Source organism: Biomphalaria glabrata, chromosome 1 (assembly GCF_947242115.1).
Source record: "Biomphalaria glabrata chromosome 1, xgBioGlab47.1, whole genome shotgun sequence".
NCBI classification, from domain to species: Eukaryota; Metazoa; Mollusca; class Gastropoda; family Planorbidae; genus Biomphalaria; species Biomphalaria glabrata.
Window position 1 is genome coordinate 45,545 of NC_074711.1, and position 14,331 is coordinate 59,875.

Genomic DNA, 14,331 nt, shown 5'->3' on the forward strand with positions numbered 1-14,331 from the left:
GACAGAGAGCAATGTGAAGACATTAAAAAAATGTGCAGGTCTGCCATGAAATGGTTTATCCAGGGCTAAGTACAGAGAGGAATATAGAAGGGCTGTTGACAGATCTTGTGTGGTGCCCCCATGGCTCAACAGACTGATTGATAGGTAATGGTAAGAATTTAATGTATTTTGTAAAAAAATTATAAAAATTGGTTTTAATTATATTAAGAGACTTAATCACTTTTTTTATTTCCAGAAAATAATACCAGGGTTATGGTCCTTTCACTGTTGAGTTCCAGGATGAAGAATGAAAGACAGAGAACAATGTGAAGACATCAAAGAATGTGCAGGTCTGCCATGAAATGGTTTATCCAGGGCTAAGTACAGAGAGGAATATAGAAGGGCTGATGACAGATCTTGTGTGGTGCCCCCATGGTTCAACAGACTGATTGATAGGTAATGGTAAGAATTTAATGTATTTAGTAAAAAAAATAATTAAAAATTGGTGTTAATTACATTAAGGGACTTAATCACTTTTTTTATTTCCAGAAAATAATACCAGGGTTATGGTCCTTTCACTGTTGAGTTCCAGGATGAAGAATGAAAGACAGAGAGCAATGTGAAGACATCAAAGAATGTGCAGGTCTGCCATGAAATGGTTTATCCAGGGCTAAGTACAGAGAGGAATATAGAATGGCTGATGACAGATCTTGTGTGGTGCCCCCATGGCTCAACAGACTGATTGATAGGTAATGGTAAAAATTTAATGTATTTAGTAAGGAAAATTTAAAAAATAGGTGTTAATTACATTAAGAGACTTAATCACTCTTTTTTTATTTCCAGAAATTAATACCAGGGTTATGCTCCTTTCACCGTTGAGTTCCAGGATGAAGAATGAAAGAGAGAGAAATGTGAAGATATCAAAGAATGTGCAGGTCTGCCATGAAATGGTTTATCCAGGGCTAAGTACAGAGAGGAATATAGAAGGGCTGATGACAGATCTTGTGTAATGCCCCTATGGCTCAACAGACTGATTGATAGGTAATGGTAAGAATTTAATGTATTTTGTAAAAAAATTATAAAAATTTGTTTTAATTATATTAAGAGACTTAATCTTTTTTTTTATTTCCAGAAAATAATACCAGGGTTATGGTCCTTTCACTGTTGAGTTCCAGGATGAAGAATGAAAGACAGAGAGCAATGTGAAGACATCAAAGAATGTGCAGGTCTGCCATGAAATGGTTTATCCAGGGCTAAGTACAGAGAGGAATATAGAAGGGCTGATGACAGATCTTGTGTGGTGCCCCCATGGTTCAACAGACTGATTGATAGGTAATGATAAGAATTTAATGTATTTAGTAAAAAAAAAAATTAAAAATTGGTGTTAATTACATTAAGGGACTTAATCACTTTTTTTATTTCCAGAAAATAATACCAGGGTTATGGTCCTTTCACTGTTGAGTTCCAGGATGAAGAATGAAAGACAGAGAGCAATGTGAAGACATCAAAGAATGTGCAGGTCTGCCATGAAATGGTTTATCCAGGGCTAAGTACAGAGAGAAATATAGAAGGGCTGTTGACAGATCTTGTGTGGTGCACCCATGGTTTAACAGACTGATTGATAGGTAATGGTAAGAATTTAATGTATTTTGTAAAAAAATTATAAAAATTGGTTTTAATTATAATAAGAGACTTAATCACTTTTTTTATTTCCAGAAAATAATACCAGGGTTATGGTCCTTTCACTGTTGAGTTCCAGGATGAAGAATGAAAGACAGAGAGCATTGTGAAGATATCAAAGAATGTGTAGGTCTGCCATGAAATGGTTTATCCAGGGCTAAGTACAGAGAGGAATATAGAAGTGCTGATGACAGATCTTGTGTGGTGCCCCCATGGCTCAACAGACTGATTGATAGGTAATGGTAAGAATTTAATGTATTTTGTAAAAAAATTATAAAAATTGGTTTTAATTATATTAAGAGACTTAATCACTTTTTTTATTTCCAGAAAATAATACCAGGGTTATGGTCCTTTCACTGTTGAGTTCCAGGATGAAGAATGAAAGACAGAGAGCAATGTGAAGACATCAAAGAATGTGCAGGTCTGCCATGAAATGGTTTATCCAGGGCTAAGTACAGAGAGGAATATAAAAGGGCTGATGACAGATCTTGTGTGGTGCCTCCATGGTTAAACAGACTGATTGATAGGTAATGGTAAGAATTTAATGTATTTTGTAAAAAAATTATAAAAATTGGTTTTAATTATATTAAGAGACTTAATCACTTTTTTTATTTCAAGAAAATAATACCAGGGTCATGCTCCTTTCACCATTGAGTTCCAGGATGAAGAATGGAAGACAGAGAGCAATGTGAAGACATCAAAGAATGTGCAGGTCTGCCATGAAATGGTTTATCCAGGGCTAAGTACAGAGAGGAATATAGAAGGGCTGTTGACAGATCTTGTGTGATGCCCCCATGGTTCAACAGACTGATTGATAGGTAATGGTAAGAATTTAATGTATTTTGTAAAAAAAATTATAAAAATTGGTGTTAATTACATTAAGAGACTTAATCACTTTTCTTATTTCCAGAAAATAATACCAGGGTTATGGTCCTTTCACTGTTGAGTTCCAGGATGAAGAATGAAAGACAGAGAGCAATGTGAAGACATTAAAAAAATGTGCAGGTCTGCCATGAAATGGTTTATCCAGGGCTAAGTACAGAGAGGAATATAGAAGGGCTGTTGACAGATCTTGTGTGGTGCCCCCATGGCTCAACAGACTGATTGATAGGTAATGGTAAGAATTTAATGTATTTTGTAAAAAAATTATAAAAATTGGTTTTAATTATATTAAGAGACTTAATCACTTTTTTTATTTCCAGAAAATAATACCAGGGTTATGGTCCTTTCACTGTTGAGTTCCAGGATGAAGAATGAAAGACAGAGAACAATGTGAAGACATCAAAGAATGTGCAGGTCTGCCATGAAATGGTTTATCCAGGGCTAAGTACAGAGAGGAATATAGAAAGGCTGATGACAGATATTGTGTGGTGCCCCCATGGTTCAACAGACTGATTGATAGGTAATGGTAAGAATTTAATGTATTTAGTAAAAAAAAAAATTAAAAATTGGTGTTAATTACATTAAGGGACTTTTTTTTTTTTTTATTTCCAGAAAATAATACCAGGGTTATGGTCCATTCACTGTTGAGTTCCAGGATGAAGAATGAAAGACAGAGAGCAATGTGAAGATATCAAAGAATGTGCAGGTTTGCCATGAAATGGTTTATCCAGGGCTAAGTACATAGAGGAATATAGAAGGGCTGTTGACAGATCTTGTGTGGTGCACCCATGGTTCAACAGACTGATTGATAGGTAATGGTAAGAATTTAATGTATTTTGATTCTTACTTGTCATTTTTGTGATTAATGCTCGGAATAGAATTTGTACATTTTAATTTTTTTTTTTATGTGGTTATTTAGAATTGGCATTCAAGTTTTTCGTAGTGGCTATTTGAATCGACATATGCTTTTTGTGATTGCTGTTTGGAATCAAACTTGTGCATTCATTTTATAATTATTTAGAATGGACATTTTTTTATTTTGTAACTGATGTTCAACATCGGACTTGTGTTGTTTTTTTTTGTTTTTTTTTAGAATCAACGTGTTTTGTATAGTTGCTGTTTGAATAGAAATTCGCTTTTTTTGTGATGGCTGTTTGGAATTGAAATTGTGCTTTTTTGTAATGGCTGACTGGAATCGGACTTGTGTGATTATATTATCAATTTTCAGAATAGGACTTGTTCCTTTTTATGATCAGTAATAGAAATCCGACTTGCGCATTTTTTTTTTGGTGGTTATTAAAATTTTTGTGATGGTTGTTTTTAATCATACTTCTGCTTTTTTGTGTAGGCTGTTTGAAAAAGACTTGTGTTTTTCTATGATGGATATTCACATTCCGAGTTGTGCATTTACTTTGTGTTTTTTTAGAATGGCATTTTTATTTGTTTATTTTATGTGACGGCTGTTAGAAGTCTGACTTTGCCTCCTTTTTATGATCGGTGTGGAGTTCGAAACTGGTGGGTTTTTTTTGTGATCAATGTTCGACATAAGACTTGTTTTTTTTTTTTAATCAACTGCTTTTTTTAGTAGTGGCTGATTGAATTGACATTTGGGTCTTTATTGATGGCAGTTTGGACATGTGTTTTTTTAATTGATGTTCTTTATCAGATTTGTTTGTTTTTCTTTTATCAATGTTTTAAATTGGACTTGTGCGTTTTTGTGATCAATGTTCTGCATTAGACTTGTGTGCTTTTTTTTTGTGATGGCTTTTTATGAGCTCTGTTTGAAATTAGACTTGTGTGTTTTTTGTGATCATTGTTCAGTATCGGATTTATTTTTTTTTTAAAGAATCATGTGCTGTTTTTTAGTAGCGAAAGAATTGACATTTTCTTCTTTGGAGATGGCTGTTTAGAATCAAACATGTGTATATTACTTAAGCTTTTCATCGGATTTGTGTGTTTTTATGATCAATGTCTGATATTGTGTTTTTCATAGTGGTTGTTTAAATTAGTTGCTTTTTTTTTGTGATGGCTGTTTGGAATCAGACTTTTGCATTTTTTTGTTTGTTTGTTTGTTGTTATTTAGAATTGACTTGATTATTTTTTGGCAGTTAATATTTGGAATCTACTTGATAACTTTTCTTTATGACTGCTTGGAATCGACTTTTGTGTTATTTGTAGTGGCTGTCTGGAATTATGTTGTATTATTTTGTTATGGCCTTTCAGAATCAAACTTATATTTTATTTTTTTTGGTTATATAGATTTGATTTTTTTTTTGCTTTAGCTATTATAATCCAAATTTGCTTTTTTTTTTGTGATGACTTTTCATATTGACATTGGTTGAATAAAAATTTAATTATTTTTTATTTCACATGATGCAAGTTTACCTTTTGTTTTGCAGTAATTAGATTCATTGTGAAGATGTGTGCACTGGGCTGGAACATTTCCAGAGAAAGCTGGACTAGCCATGCATCAGGTAATTATTTACTATTACTGAATGTTATTAAGGTATTGTCTTACACCTATCTTTTCCTCAACTGATCTTAGGTACCCATTAGAGTTGGGTTGACTTGGTATTATCATAAATATCCTGGAATTCAAAACCCCAGTTTTTATGTTGTAACCTTCAGCCACCAAATCATCTAGTTAGTAGGTGAAAGAAGTGTATACCAAAAAATGGATGCAAAAACTATTATCTAACATAGAGAACATATATTTAGATCTCTACTCATCTATCATGATCTAGTCAATCTTGATTAGAGTATATAATAATTTTAGATTCTAGATCTAAAGCTAAATAATATATTCTATTTCTATATTTTTCAATAGACTCTAGACTAGATTGTCACTAGATCTTGTTAGTCATCTAGACAATCTCATCTTATTTCTAAGTTTACTCAAGACTATGGTCTCTAGCAAAGATTAGAATTTTTTTAAAATTCAGGAATTAAAAGGGCGCCTCGGAGTAACCCACCCAACTTTAATGGGTACCTGACATTAGTTGGGGAAATGTATTTGCATATGGCCATTGTGCTGGCAGTGCTGGCCTTTGGTGATTGGATGCCATAGGCAAGGTGAATTTGGTGGCCCTTAATTAAAAAGAAATTGTGAAAAGTTAAAAATAAGGCTATTTCAATTGTTTGGTTGAAATAATCAATGCTGGCGAGTAACAAAATATTATAATGTCATTTAATTAAGCCCTTAGTTTTCAAATATTTTTTTTGTAGATCTTGATATATGTATTACATACATCTTAATTTATATATGTTATGGATTTAATTTATTTATAAAGCAGTTTAATAAATATTCTTTTCTATTTTTTTTCAGCATACTAGCCAAGATTGATACCTCTCCACAAATCAACAAAGACATCAATGAAGCTTTGTTAAAGCTAGTGACAATTTACATGTTTTCTTATGTATCTTAATTATAATAATGTCAAGAAAGCTAATTAAATAAGAACTATACATTTTATTGTCAGGCTTATGTTAGTCTTAACTATTTCTGTAATTTCTTATTCTTCATTATGGGGGGCATTATGAATCTTAGATAGTTTTCAATGGACCTCATTCACCAATTGTAAACAAAAAACATTTAGCCACGTGGTGCTTTATCTCTTCTATATAATTTACGATCTCATGTTTAATTCATGATGGTTGTCACGAGACAATTTTTTTCATTGTTTTATCAATAAGATCACGTGACTAAATGTTGGTGAATGAGGTCCATTCTAAGATAAGTTAATTTTTATTGATCCAATCAAATGGATATTCAGTTTGACTACAATTTTGCTTATAAAAAGCACAATCGTATAGTTTTGTATTAAATAATAGTTTAATTGCGTTTTAGGTACTGATAGTTAGTATGCTATGTAATATTTAAATGCAGTTTTTTTTTATTAAAAATTATTGTTATGTAAATAAGTAATTCTGTAATATTATACATAATTGTAGGTCTTTCTGTGTAGCAACTATACTGCACACTTTTTTTTCATTCCTACGAGTAGATAATATAATTTATTCAATGATAATAAAGAGCTTTGAAATAAATCTCTTTATAATTCTGTACTTATTTCATAATAAAGTAATTTTTACTATCCAAAAAGAAATGCATTTAGAATTTCTATGTGAGAATGATATTTAAATATGTACAGTAGCATGACAAAAGAGCTTTTACATTATATTCTAAAAAGATGTATTACTCTTGCTTATAGCTATAACAATATTTGTCTTGATCTTTTGCAAAAATCAATTTTAAGATAAAACTTAAAATTCTGAAAATCACTATAACCCAAAATATTGTATTATTCTGTTCATGCATCATGGTCCCTCTCTCGACCTTGCTGATGAGATCCAAAAGAACGCTTCGAGTTACATTTGGCACCAACTCAGTTGCAGAAGCTGCTGGAGTAAATTTCACGGTTTATACTCCCAAAGCCTAAGGGGCTTCACTCCTGATTATTCCTTGAGGTTGTTACCGCAATGCAGCGTGGGTTTGAAATCACAGTACCCCTAGATGAATTGCCTAACTAGGCTGACGAGCTCTATCTACCCGAAGCTCCCGGTTTTGTGGCGCCAAGTATCCGCCTTCACCTGTTAGTAAGAGCAGTTTTGCCGGGCTTAGTATTTAAGCCACACGAGAAGGCCAGGTGCTGGACTTGGTTGTCAGAGGCTATCTGAGACGCTTGCCTTTAGGAGTATTTTATATACAATGGAAGCTTATCCCCACTGACACCCCTGGCCATGACAACCACATTAAGGTGCACAATACTTAGGTGTCTAACTGTGCATTGTACCTGACTTAGCACACGCTGATTAAAATTTATAAGATTGAAAAAAGGTAACAAAAACTATTACCTTAAAATGCATCAATGCATTTCTATATGTTTTATTCTTATTCTCTTCCTATCAGTTATAATCTAGCGATATAAATCTATTATTTCTGTTTTTTTTTTTGTTGTTTTTTTCCATATCAGTTTTCAGCTGGCGATATTAAAAATCAACTAGGTTATTCCCCCCTTGGAAAATACGTTTAGTCTTGATCCAGCGCCTAGACAACGCAAAAAATCTGGCCAGTGGTAGCAAGGTCTACTTAGAGACATAAATAGTTCTGTGAAGTTATAATTTGATTAAAATTTAAGGTGCTATTGACATGTATTATTATGAAGATAAAGTTGAAATAAATATTGAATTAAAATAGATCTAGGCTTATATCTAGTCGTATAGTAAAATTAGTAAATATATCTGCGAAGTTATATTTTGATTTATGATGCTGTCAACATGTAATATTTTAAGATAAGGCGGAAATTGATATCGATCTTTTTTTTTAGCCTTTATATATATTATGGTCATATGGAGTTAATGCCTTTAATAGATAATATTTGGATTTTTTTTTCTGTCAATGATGAGTGGGTGCATTGGTGGATTTTTTTTTGCACTACCACCCAATCTTCAATTAAAAAGTGATGCATCTTAGTAATCTTTCCTTTTTTTTCTCGCTTATTTATATCCCTCACACACTGTCACACACATACACACACACACATTGGCAGACTGGCTGCATGGAGCAGCACATTATCCCCCAGTATCCTGCTGTCGTGTATGGGACGCCACTATTTGTAAGCATTCATGCATTAAAGCCCCGTGCTGCACGCATTTTACTTAATGATTACATTGAAAAATATTATTTTTTTATGTAAAAAATGCATTTAATAATGGTCACCTTGTCATATAAGAGCTTAAAATGATGACCAAAAGATTCATTGTTTTTACTTGATATTCATACACAATGGTTAAAGGGAGCCCGCCATGTTTTGAAATTAATGATTTAAGTTTTGAAGTTTCTTCCCTCCTATATAAATGCGTTTCTTGACTATAAAAAGAACTGCTAAGACATATATATATATATATCTTCTGTTTACAGACAAGAATAATCCGATTGGTTCGCGTGATTTTTTTCTCTAATATGATTGATTGTCAATGGACGCTTTAACACAGGCTCACAGCTGAAGTGAACTTATTAGTCTTACGTAGATAAGAATCTAGAGATCTATAACTTTGCTTAATTCTTTTTAAAGTTTAATTTTATCCAACAATTTCTTAAATCAAATAATTTTTTTAAAGAATCGTGTAAACTTCGTAGATCTAGAAATTAAAATTGGTTTAAACATGGAAATTACTCTGGCAACAGAAGCCGAAAGAGTCACAAGTCTAGATTCTAGATATTAAGATAGATATGTAAGAGTAAGAGTATGATCTACTTGATTTAGAAAATCAAGATCTAACTTATCTAAGCATAGGTTGGTGAATGCTACAATCCCGAAGTAGACATATTATAGATCTAGATCTAGAATTTTCAATATAGATTTAGATCTATGTAAGAGATCTAGAAAAGTATATCTAGGTCTAGAATACTCTAGAGTCTACAGTGAAAACAGTCCCGGGATAGTGAATTCTCGAAAAAAAAAATAAAAAATAAAAATTTATCTAAAAAAAAATAAAAAATTAAAAAAAAATTATAAAAAAAAGAAAATAAAAACAAAAAATTAAAAAAAAAAAAAAAAAAATTGAAAATGAAAAAAAAAATTTTTTAAAATTAAATAAAAAATAAAAAAAAAAATTTAAATTAAAAAAAAAATTATACAAATAATAATTAAAAAAAATATTAAAAAATTCAAAAAAATAAAAAATAAATAATAAAAAAATTTTAAACAAATTTTAAAAATTCAAAAAAAAAAAAAAATATATAAATAATTAAAAAAAATTATTTAAAAAAAAAAAAAAAAAAAAAAAAAAAAAAATTATAAAAAAAAAAAAATTAAAAATTAAAAAAAAAGAAAAAAAAAAGAAAAAAATAAAAATATTAAAAAATTTAAAAAAAAATATAAGTTAAGCAGTGGGTCTACCGAAAAGCAGAAAACATGTCAAGGGGTCTATGAGACAAAAAAGTTTGGGAACCACTGGTCTACAGTGAAATCAGTCCCGGGATAGTGAATTCTCAAAAAAGAAATTTAAAAAAAAATTTATCTAAAAAAAAATTAAAAATTAAAAAAAAAAATTAAAAAAAAAAAAAAAAAAAAATAAAAAAATAAAAAAAAATAATAATAAAAAAAATTATTAAAAAAAATGTAAAAAATTATAAAAAAATTTTTTTTAAAATTAAAAAAAAAAAAAAAAAAATTAAAAATTAAAAAAAAAATAATAAAAAAAAAGATAAAAAAATAATACTAGGGTTATGGTCCTTTCACCATTGAGTTCCAGGATGAAGAATGAAAGACAGAGCAATGTGAAGACATCAAAGTATGGGCAGGTCTGCCATGTAATGGTTTATCAAGAGCTAAGTACAGAGAGGAATATAGAAGGACTTATGACAGATCTTGTGTGGTGCCCCCATGGTTCAACAGATTGATCATTAGATAATGTTAAGAATTTAATGTATTTTGTAAAAAATTGGTGTTAATTACATTAAGGGACTTAATCAGTCTTTTTTTATTTCCAGAAAATAATATCAGGGTTATTGTCCTTTCACCATTGAGTTCCAGGATGAAGAATGAAAGACAGAAAGCAATGTGAAGACATCAAAGAATGGGCAGGTCTGCCATGAAATGGTTTATCCAGGGCTAAGTACAGAGAGGAATATAGAAGGGCTGTTGACAGATCTTGTGATGTGCCCCCATGGTTCAAGAGATTGATCATTAGGTAATGGTAAGAATGTAATGTATTTTGTAAAAAATTGGTGTTAATTACATTAAGGGACTTAATCAGTCTTTTTTATTTATAGTACACAGGTTTCTTTTACCTTCTAGATGCTTACTAAGAATGGGTTTCGATAGAATTAAAACGTTGGGACCACAATTTGCAAAAAAACATAGGCTTGCTATCAAAGCTTTGTATTTTATTTTTGGTATTTCCCAAATCATTTTAATAAAGAAATTATAAGACTTGTCTACGAAAATCAAGATATCTCTTAAACTATCGCTTCTATTCAAGTGAAATTTAGTACAAATGTTCCTTTTACCTCCTAGATGGTAACTAAAAATGAATTTCGTCAGAATCAAAAAGTTCGGACCACAATTTGCGAAAAACCAAAGGCTTGCTATCAAAGCTTTGTATTTTATTATTGGTATTTCCCAAATCAACTTAGTAAGGAATATATAAAGCTTGTTCTCGAAAAGCACGATATCTCTTAAACTGTCGCTTCTATTCAAGTGAAATTTAGTACGAAGGTTCCTTTTACATCCTAGATGCTTACTAAGAACGGGTTTCGATAGAATCAAAACGTTGGGACCACAATTTGTGTAAAACCACAGGCTTGCTATCAAAGCTTTGTATTTTATTTTTGGTATTTCCCAAATCAACTTAAGAAGAAAATTTTAAGGCTTGTCTTTGAAAATCACGATATCTCTTAAACTGTCGCTTTTATTCAAGTGAAATTTAGTTCAAAGGGTTCCTTTTACCTCCTACATGCTTACAAAGAATGGATTTTGTCAGAATCAAAACGATAGGACCACAATTTTCGAAAAACCACAGGCTTGCTATCAAAGCTTTGTATTTTATTTTTGGTATTTTCCAAATCAACTTAATAAGGCAATTATAAGGCTTGTTTTCAAAAATTAGGATATCTTTTAAACTGTCGCTTCTATTCAAGTGAAATTTAGTACGAAGGTTCCTTTTACCTCCTACATGCTTACAAAGAATGGATATCGTCAGAATCAAAACGTTAGGACCACAATTATCAAAAAACCACATGCTATCTATCAAAGCTTTATTTTTTGTTTTTTTTTGGTGTTTCCCAAATCAACTTAATAAGGAAATTATAAGGCTTGTTTTCGAAAATCAAGATATCTCTTAAACTGTCGCTTCTATTCAAGTGAAATTTAGTACGAAGGTTCCTTTTACATCCTAGATGCTTACTAAGAACGGGTTTCGAAAGAATCAAAACGTTGGGACCACAATTTGTGTAAAACCACAGGCTTGCTATCAAAGCTTTGTATTTTATTTTTTAAAATTTCCAAAATCAACATAAGAAGGAAATTTTAAGGCTTGTCTTCGAAAATCAAAATATCTCTTAAACTGTTGATTCTATTCAAATCAAATATAGTACACAAGTTCCTTTTACCTCCTACATGCTTACAAAGAATGGATTTCGTCAGAATCAAAACGTTAGGACCATAATTTGCGAAAAACCACAGGCTTGCTATCAAAGCTTTGTATTTTATTTTTGGTATTTCCCAAATCAACTTAATAAGGAATATATAAAGCTTGTTTTCGAAAATCACGATATCTATTTAATTGTCGCTTCTATTCAAGTAAAATTTAGTACGAAGGTTCCTTTTACATCCTAGATGCTTACTAAGAACGGGTTTCGATAGAATCAAAACGTTAGGACCACAATTTGTGTAAAACCACAGGCTTGCTATCAAAGCTTTGTATTTTATTTTTGTATTTCCCAAATCAACTTAGTAAGAAATTATAAGGCTTGTCTTTGAAAATCAGGATATCTCTTAAACTGTCGCTTCTATTCAAGTGAAATTTAGTACACAGGTTCCTTTTACCTCCTACATGCTTACAAAGAATGGATTTCGTCAGAATCAAAACGTTAGGACCACAATTTGAGAAAAACCACAGGCTTGCTATCAAAGCTTTGTATTTTCTTATTGGTAATTCCCAAATCAACTTAATAAAAAAATTATAAGGCTTGTCTTCGAAAATCAAGATATCTATATATATAGAAGGGCTGTTGACAGATCTTATGTGGTACCCCCATGGTTCAACAGACTGATTGATAGGTAATGGTAAGAATTTAATGTATTTTGTAAAAAATTGGTGTTAATTACATTAAGGGACTTAATCAGTCTTTTTTATTTCCAGAAAATAATACCAGGGTTATGGTCCTTTCACCATTGGGTTCCAGAATGAAGAATGAAAGACAGAAAGCAATGTAAAGACATCAAAGAATGTGCAGGTCTGCCATTAAAAATGTTTTATCCAGGGCTAAGTACAGAGAGGAATATAGAAGGGCTGTTGACAGATCTTGTGATGTGCCCCCATGGTTAAACAGATGGATCATTAAGTAATGGTAAGAATTTAATGTATTTTTTAAAAAATTGGTGTTAATTACATTAAGGGACTTAATCAGTCTTTTTTTATTTATAGTACACAGGTTTTTTTTACCTCCTAGATACTTACTAAGAACGGGTTTCGATAGAATCAAAACGTTGGGACCACAATTTGCGAAAAACCATAGGCTTGCTATCAAAGCTTTGTATTTTATTTTTGGTATTTCCCAAATCAACTTAATAAAGAAATTATAAGACTTGTCTACGAAAATCAAGATATCTCTTAAACTATCGCTTCTATTCAAATGAAATTTAGTACACATTTTTCTTCTTACCTCCTAGATGCTAACTAAGAATGAATTTCGTCAGAATCAAAACGTTAGGACCACAATTTGCGAAAAACCACAGGCTTGCTATCAAAGCTTTGTATTTTATTATTGGTATTTCCCAAATAAACTTAATAAGGAATATATAAAGCTTGTTTTCGAAAATCACGATATCTCTTAAACTGTCGCTTCTATTCAAGTAAAATTTAGTACGAAGGTTCCTTTTACATCCTAGATGCTTACTAAGAACGGGTTTCGATAGAATCAAAACGTTGGGACCACAATTTGTGTAAAACCACAGGCTAGCTATCAAAGCTTTGTATTTTTTTTTTGGTATTTCCCAAATCAACTTAGTAAGGAAATTATAAAGCTTGTTTTGAAAATCAGGATATCTCTTAAACTGTCCTTCTATTCAAGTGAAATTTAGTACACAGGTTCCTTTTACCTCCTACATGCTTACAAAGAATGGATTTCGTCAGAATCAAAACGTTAGGACCATAATTTGCGAAATACCACAGGCTTGCTATCAAAGCTTTGTATTTTTTTTTTGGTATTTCCCAAATCAACTTAATAAGGAATATATAAAGCTTGTTTTCGAAAATCACGATATCTCTTAAACTGTCGCTTCTATTCAAGTAAAATTTAGTACGAAGGTTCCTTTTACATCCTAGATGCTTACTTAGAACGGCTTTCGATAGAATCAAAACTTTGGAACCACAATTTGTGTAAAACCACAAGCTTGCTATCAAAGCTTTGTATTTTATTTTTGGTATTTCCCAAATCAACTTAATAAGGAAATTATAAGGATTGTTTTCGAAAATCAGGATATCTCTTAAACTGTCAATTCTATTCAAGTGAAATTTAGTAAACAGTTTCCTATTACCTTCTACATGCTTACAAAGAATGGATTTCGTCAGAATCAAAATGGTGGGACCACAATTTGCAAAAAAAACACAGGCTAGCTATCAAAGCTTTGTATTTTTTTTTTGGTGTTTCCCAAATCAACTTAATAAAGAAATTATAAGACTTGTCTACGAAAATCAAGATATCTCTTAAACTATCGCTTCTATTCAAATGAAATTTAGTACACATGTTCCTTTTACATCCTAGATGCTTACTAAGAACGGGTTTCGATAGAATCAAAACGTTGGGACCACAATTTGTGTAAAACCACAGGCTTGCTATCAAAGCTTTGTATTTTATTTTTGGTATTTCCCAAATCAACTTAATAAGGAAATTATAAGGCTTGTTTTCGAAAATTAGGATATCTCTTAAACTGTTGATTCTATTCAAGTGAAATTTAGTACACAGGTTCCTATTACCTTCTACATGCTTACAAAGAATGGATTTCGTCAGAATCAAAACGTTAGGACCACAATTTGCAAAAAAACCAAAGGCTAGCTATCAAA

General features: G+C 31.2%; 1 long non-coding RNA gene across 2 annotated transcripts; it reads left to right on the forward strand.

Annotated features, from left to right (window-relative positions):
• Nucleotides 1–1,424: 1,424 nt before the first annotated feature.
• LOC129927248 (uncharacterized) lies at nt 1,425–6,448 on the forward strand. Of its 2 annotated transcripts, none has more exons than XR_008778877.1 (3): nt 1,425–1,604; nt 4,941–5,015; nt 5,867–6,448. It is a non-coding gene; the product is annotated as an uncharacterized LOC129927248 (long non-coding RNA). The 2 variants fall into 2 exon arrangements; XR_008778884.1 differs by lacking the exon at nt 1,425–1,604 and adding an exon at nt 3,158–3,353.
• The last annotated feature ends 7,883 nt before the right edge of the window (nt 6,449–14,331 follow it).